Consider the following 8,250-nt stretch of genomic DNA (forward strand, 5'->3'; position numbering starts at 1 on the left):
CTCATTTCTTCTTTTTAAAGTTTATTTATTTGGGAGAGAGAGAGAGAGAGAGAGAAAGCACCAGGTGGGGAGGGCAGAAAGAGAAGAGACATTGAGAATACCAAGCAGGCTCTGCACCCGCAGCATGGAGCCAGATGCGGGGCTCAAACCCATGAACCTTGAGATCATGACCTGAGCCAAACCCAGACACTTACCCAACTGAACCACCCACGTGCCCTCAACCCTCATTTCTTCTTGCCTTCTCACCTGGAAGGCTTGTATTATAAAACCAAACTACCAAGAATCCCAGAACACTTAATTACTGCTAGTGATGATTTACCAGAATCAGTATTTTAGAACCTATTTCTATCCTAACTGAAGTCTTCCAAACCACGGTCATCAGAGTAATAACCCTGTAAATAAAATTTTCATTGTTTATTCTGTCTTTGGGGGCAGCTTATGTAATGTCAATAAAATGACATCTGAGCCTGCAAGGCTATATAGAAATAACTGGAAAAAAAATACCAGAAGAGATTCATTTCCAAATGCATTCTTTTCCCCAGTGCCAAGCACAAATGTATCAGTTGGGGAAATCTAATGTCTCCAGAGGACCAAGGTCACCAAATGTTGTGGGCTCTATGAAAAGCCCACATTTTATTTCAAATTGACACATTGCCCCATCTAGTTGAAACTCCACAGCTCAAGTACAAGTACAGTTTAGTTTAGGTTCTTATTAAACTGGCTCAAAACGCTTTAAAATGAAAGCTTCTGAAAGGAATTAGAAAATGTGCTCTGGAAATTAAAATGGTAAAATAAAAACAATGGATCTCGTATTTGCAACAAGTCTGAGAATCCAGAAAGAAAGTCTCAAGGGACAATATGCAACATTAACCACTGTGTTAACAGCTCCCCCACAGTGACGACTAATTGAAAACTAGCCAATCCATATTTCTACTAAATGAATACATGGTATTATTGGAAGGCAGAAAGTTAAACTCTCTTCATCCAGCTCCGTATTAATAAAAGGAAGCTATTCCTTCACCATTTAAAAATGTGCCAAGATTTCATATAAGCCAAACTATACATGTTTAAAGACAGGGACTATTAGAAAGGAAACTTAGATCTTAGACCCTGGGTCCACAACAAGAAAGACAATGAAGACCTGAAGAACAGCCTCTCACCTGATGTCTCTCTTGCCCTGCTTTCTCATCTTCTCTCCCTAGTTTATTGGTATGTGTCAGTTAATGGACAAACACTGTTAGAAAATAAAATTAAAATAAAAGAAGACAAGACATGGTCCCTCATTTACTTTCTGAATTTTATAGTTTGCAGGTAAAAGAGAGAAGGAGAAAAAGCTAACATTTATCCCTAGCAAGAGGAAGTATTGTAGAGTAGTTAAGGATATCGGCTTCCAGTCCAGTCCACACTGGGTTCAAATCCCAATACTACCACTTACTGGCTCTATGACCTTGAGTAAAATACTTAACTGTGCCTCAGTTTCCTTACCTGTGTAATGGACTGATAACAGGATCCTTAGGGTAAGAGAAATAAGCAAGTAAATACATTTATTAGCCCTCACTAAATATGAACTGTTGCCATTAGGTATTCCACATCAACTACCATACTAAGTGATTTTGAATACATTCACTTTTGACCTTTCCATCACCCATTGTAATAGTTACTCAATTACACAGATGAGAAAATTGGCACGCAGAGAATTCAAATTCATTGTCCAATGATAACCAGTAAGTGGTGCTGTGAATATTAAGACTCGGATCTAATCGTAAAGCTTGTATTCTTTCCATGACATGTGCCTATCTGACTTATTTTGAGGCATTTTACAAGATGCCAGCTTTGATACTTTTTAAAAGGGTCAGAGGAATCCAATCGATGATTCCATTTTCAAAAAAAATACAAAACCTAACCTGACGCTTTTAAAACTCGGCTTAACAAGATTTCCCCTTCCATTTAAGATACATCCAATTAACTCATGTCCTAATTAACTATCCTGTAAGTGGCCTGCAAATTAATCTGATCTTCTTTTCTCCACATTGATCACGTTCCTTTCTTCTTATCAACGATACCTTCTTATCGGGCACCTGGGTGGCTCAGTGAAGCGTCCGCATTTGGCTCAGGTCACGATCTCACAGTTTGTGGGTCTGAGCCCGGCCTGGGACTCTGGGCTGAAAGCTCAAAACCTGGAGCCTGCTTCAGATTCTGTGTCTCCCTCTCTCTCTGCCCCTCTGCTGCTCAGGCTCTGTCTCTACCTCCCTCTCAAAAATAAACAAACATTAAAAACTTTTTAAAAGAATACCTTCTTATAACAATTATAATTGTTCATACAAATATTTTTAGAAAACTGAGTTTTCAAAATCTGCTGTGTCCAGAAAAAAAAACAGAACTCATTCTCCCATATAAGATCATGGATATGACAGACCACCCTAGGTTCACAGAGAATGACTGACATCCAAACTTATATTTACTCCTGCACCTGCGTCTTGACCCAGATTTTTGTACTACTTGTCAGTTCCTCCATCCCTCAGTCTCCCCAGCTGCAGACTGAAAAGATGTGAAGACTCTAAATCCACTCATTTATTTGCTGAATATATAGTGATTGATTACTTTCATTGTTCCAAGCACTGGAGACTGGAACACTCTGTTCCAGCTTCTGGAGAGGCTACTGTAAACAGAAGAAAGTACCTGCCTGCATGGAGATTTATTTCCTAGTGGGAGAAGAGATGCATTAAATTGATAAGACTATCCAAGGGTAAAGAATGCAATGGAAAACAAACAAACAAACAAAAAAAACATGGAAGAAAAAGATAGTGTATGTATATGGTTAAAGTTGCAATATTGAACAAATTCCTTAAGGAAACCTCACTGAAAAGATGATATCTGAGCAAACACCTGGAAGAGGTGAGCGAGCATATCACATGATATATGGGGGAGAAACATCCCAACCAGAGATAACAGCAAGTATGTAGACCTTGATGCTAGAAGATGCCTAGCATTTGACCGATGCAAGCAAACCACAGTGTCAAGAGGTGAGATCAGAAAAGTAATGAGGGACCAGACCATGTAGTGTCTGATAGAGTACTACTGTAGTACTCTACAGCTACCTGAGTGACCTGTGAAGACATTGAAGGTTTTGGAGCAGAGAAATAATGAGATTTTACTTAAGTTTTGAAAGGATTCCTTTTGTTGCTATATTAAGAATAGATTGTACGGTATTAATGGCAACAACAAAGATAGAAATAAATATTTTTATATCTGTAGAAGAAAATTAATGTGTTTCATACAAAACAGGAGAGAAGAAAAAGGAAGTAAGAAAGTGCAGCAAATGTAAGATATGACGTTAGGTAGCAAGAATAAGGCCTACTATATCAATAATAACAATAAATATAAATGGGTGTAATTTTTCAATTGACAGAAGAACTCAGATTAGGAAAATAAAGAAAGTCAATAAAACATTGTGTACAAAACAACTTGGAAAAATTTTATATGTTGAATATGAAAAAAATTTTAATTATTAGGCAAATATGAAACAATTTTGAAAGCAATATTGTTATCTGACAAGATACAAGGAAGACAAAAAGTGGCACAAAAGAATATTACATGCTGGCAAAAGGAACAATAGAGCAAGATGACATAGCCCTTATTAACATCATTGCACCTAAGAATGGTGCTTGAAAATATGTCAAGCAGCAACTGACATAAGTAAAGAAAGACATATATATGTGAATAATATATATTTATATTCATTTATATATATTCATATATATGAATTTATTCATATGTTCATGAATATATTCATATATTCATATATATTCATATATATTATAAATATATAAATGAATAATAGTAATTGGAGATTTAGCACACCCATTTCTGAAAATGATGGAAGAGACAAAAATAAACATCAGGATTTGAACAATATTATAAGTATGTGGGTGCTAACACACACACACACACAGGCACACGCACATAGATAGACAAATAGACACACATACACACACACACACACACACACACAGAAAGAAATCTATACCTAACATAAAGAGTACACCTACCATATGAGCACTGAGTAATGTATAGAATTATTGAATCACTATAATGTACACCTGAAGCTAATATAACACTGTATGTTAACTATACTGGAATTAAAATGTAAAACTTAATTTAAAAAAAGAAAAAGCAATCTATACCTAAGAAAGTAAGATGCTCGTGGAACATTTACAAAAATAGACTGTATGTTAAGAAAAAAAAAAGAAAGCATCAATAAAAGCCAAAGTATTCATATTACGTAGACTATATACACCGACCATAATGCAATAAAATTGAAAAATAAAAACAAAGTAGAGCTTAAAATTTATATATTTGAAAAAACTAGGTGGAATATTTCTAAAAAAATGAAAAGGAAATCATATTGGAAATTCAATATGTTGATGTTAGTGATTATGGGGTTTTTTTTGGTTTTTACTTAAATTTGTTTATTTGTAATATCTAAAAAGGCAGGAGGTAACAGCTAAAACAATACACCTTCTGATGCTGATGTTAGTGATTATGAAAGCAGTGTATTAAAATTTGGTGGAGATAACTAAAAAGTAAGTTATGTCTTAACTCACAAAGAGCCAATTTTTACCCTTTTGAGGGTGTTATCACCCATGTTGAGAATGCACACCATAAATAACCTACCAATTTACATGAATTGAAGTGCACAGAGGGTCATATTAAATAACACCACAGGGATGTAATCAGCAAAAGCTATAGATTTTATTAATATCTAAGCACTATATATTATATATATTAATATATAAGCACTATATGCTTATAGTGCTTATATATAAATATATATGTAAATGGAAGGATAAAATATTTAAAATTTTTTAGAAATGTTTATTTTTGAGAGACAGAGAGAAAGAGTGAGAGCAGGGGAGGGGCAGAGAGAGAGGTCTACACAGAATCTGAAGCAGGCTCGAGGCTCCAGACTCTAGGCTGTCAGGACAGAGCCCTACATGGGGCTCGAACCCACAAACTGTTAAGATCATAAACCGAGCCGAAGTCAGATGCTTAACCAACTGAGCCATCCAGGAGTCCCATAACAAGAACAAGTCCCATAACATGCTTAAGTGTAAGAAGAGAAATCTAATAAGGTAGAAAGGACAGGGATATAAGTTTATTTTGTAAAATTGACTCTTTGCAACTATTAATTTTCAAAATTAAAAGCAAAATTAAATTTAAAGACGAATGACCACAATTTGAAAGCAAAAATGAAACAAATTAACTTGCAAGGCAACTTAACCATAGGGACTACTCAATTTCTTCACCAAGTATATAGCAAGAAAAAAGTCAAAGGGAAATGTATAGACCAAAAGTAACTTAAAACACAGCTCACAAATTGTGGTGTTGGGAACATTTTTTCAATACTGATTCAGAAAAATAAACTGTACCAAAAAAAATTCCTCAGCCAAGTGCATAAATTTATTATTAAGATATCATTCAGTTTTGATGCCACAGAAAAAAAAGCGATCATAAGAGATTACTGTGAATAATTATATGTCAACAAATTTGATAACCTAGAGGAAATGGACAAAGTCCTAGACACATACAAACTACCCAAACTGAATCATGAAGAAACAAAAAATCCAAACACGTAAAGAATTAACAGCAACCTTTCCCAAATGCTTCCAAAAAATTAAAGAGCAAAAGATACTCCCAAACTCATTTTATGATACCAGCATTACCAAATTAGCAAAGGCATAAAAAGACTGCAAGAAAAGAAAACTCCAGGTCAATATCCTTGATGAGCAGACATGCAAAAATCCTCAACAAAATAGGAGCAAACCAAATTCAAGAGCATATTAAAAATATATATATAGCACGACCAAGTAGGGATTTATTCTTAGGAACGAAAGGAATATGAAAACCATTCTTTGGGATATGCCATTTAACAGAATGACAAATGAAAATCACATGATCATCTCAATAGAAAAATTGTTTGACAAAATTGAGTATTTTTTCAAGATAAAAACTCTCAATAAACTGGGAATAAAAGGAAATTACATCAACATAATGAAGGGTATATAGGAAAAACTATAGTAAACATAACACTCAATGTTAAAAAATGCAAATCTTTTCCCCATGGATCAGGAACAAAACAAGGATGTCCACTCTCACCATTCCTGTTCATCATAGTATTGGAAGTCTTAGCCACAGAAATTGGGCAAGAAAATGATATAAAATCAAACAAATAGGAAAGAAAGAAGTAAAACTGCCTTTGTTTACAAATGACACGATCTCATATGTAGAAAACTCTAAAGATTTCACCAAAGCACTGTTAGAACTAATAAACAAATTCAATAAAATTGCAAGGTACAAATCTACACGAAAACAACCAGTTATGTTTTTTGTTATTTTTTTTTAACATTTCTTTTAGTTTTGAGAGACAGAGCATGGGCGGGGGAGGGGGCAGAGCGAGAGGAGACACGGAATCCAAAACAGGCTCCAGGCTCTGAACTGTCGGCACAGAACCCGACACTGGCTCGAACACACGGACTGTGAGATCATGACCTGAGCTCAAGTCAGATGCTCAACCGACTGAGCCACCCAGACTCCCCACCATCAATTTTTATACTCTAATAATGAACCATCCAGAAAAGAAGTTAAGAAAACAATCTCATGGATAATTCATCAAAAGAACAAAATACTTAGAAATAAACTTAACTAAAGAGGCCAAAGACTTGTACACTGAAAAATTGCAACACAGTGATGAAATAAATTAAAGACACAAATAAATGGAGATATCCAATGTTCATAGACTAGAAGATTTGATATTATTAAAATGCCCAAACTATCCAAAGAGATTCTAGATCTGATGCAATGCCTATTAAAATTTCAATATTTTTTTCCCGAAATAGGAAAAGCAATCCTAAAATTCATATGGAACCACAAAAGACTTCAAACAGCCAAAACAATCTTGAGAAAGAACAAAGCTGGAGACATCATATTTCCTGATTTCACAATATATTACAAAGCTACAGTACTTAAAACAATATGGTACTGTTATAAAGACAGACATATAGACCAATTGAACACACTAGAGAACCCAGAACTAAACCCATCCATATTTAGTCAACTGATCTTCAAACAGGGGTGCCAAGAATACACAACGAAGAAAGAGCAGTGTCTTCAAGAAAAGGTACTGGGAAAACTGGATATACACATGTGAAAAAATAAAATTGCATTCTTATCCTACATCATACACAAAATCAAATCAAAACTGATTAAAGACTTTGATGTAACAGTTGAAACTGTAAAACTTGTAAAAAAAAAAAAGGAAAAAAAATCTCATGACATTGGTCTTGGCAATGATTTCATGGATATAACAGAAGCATAGGCAACCAAAGAAAAATGAACAAGACTACATCGAACTAAAAAGCTTCCGCACAGCCAAGGCAACAATCAACATAAGGAAAAGGCAACCCATGGGATGGGAGAAAATATTTTCAAACTGTGTATCTGACAAAAGGTTAATTTCTAAAATATATAGGGAACTCCTACAACTCAATAGAAAAAAAACAAACAACCCAATTAAAATGGGCAAAGCACTTTTGAATAGACGTTTCTAAAAAACCTAAATAAATGGTTTAGGGTGAATCTTCTGCTATACCAACAGATAGAGCATAAGATGCTCAATATCACTAACTATCAGGGATATACAAATCAAAACCACAAGGAGATGTTACTTATAAATATGTTAATCGGGTAGATTTCATGTGAAGTATCTTTTCTGAAGTGAAATGAAATAATACAAAACAATAAAAAAAGATATCACTCAGTTTTTTAAATTTTAGGTAGGATAATGGCATTGTGGTTATATTTCAAAAAAGAATCCGTATATTTGGAGATTACAGTGTGGATATTTATAGGTTAAATTCTAAAATGTATGGGTTTGCTGCAAAGTGATCTGGAGGGAGAGAGACGTAGACAAGGTAGAGGGGAGATGAGATGGTCCAAACTGTACCTGCTGAAGCTGCGAGCAGGCATATGGAACATCACTGTTGCATCCTCTCTACTTAAATAAATAAATACACACACACACACACACATATATATATATATATACACACATGCACACATACATACATACTATTTTATAAACTATTCCATATTTTACATTATATGATATATTTCATATATTTTATTATATAAAATAATATAAAATTGCATATAAAATAATATATATTGCTATATAAAATAATATTAAACATA

This window comes from Prionailurus bengalensis, chromosome D1 (assembly GCF_016509475.1).
Source record: "Prionailurus bengalensis isolate Pbe53 chromosome D1, Fcat_Pben_1.1_paternal_pri, whole genome shotgun sequence".
Classification (NCBI taxonomy): domain Eukaryota; kingdom Metazoa; phylum Chordata; class Mammalia; order Carnivora; family Felidae; genus Prionailurus; species Prionailurus bengalensis.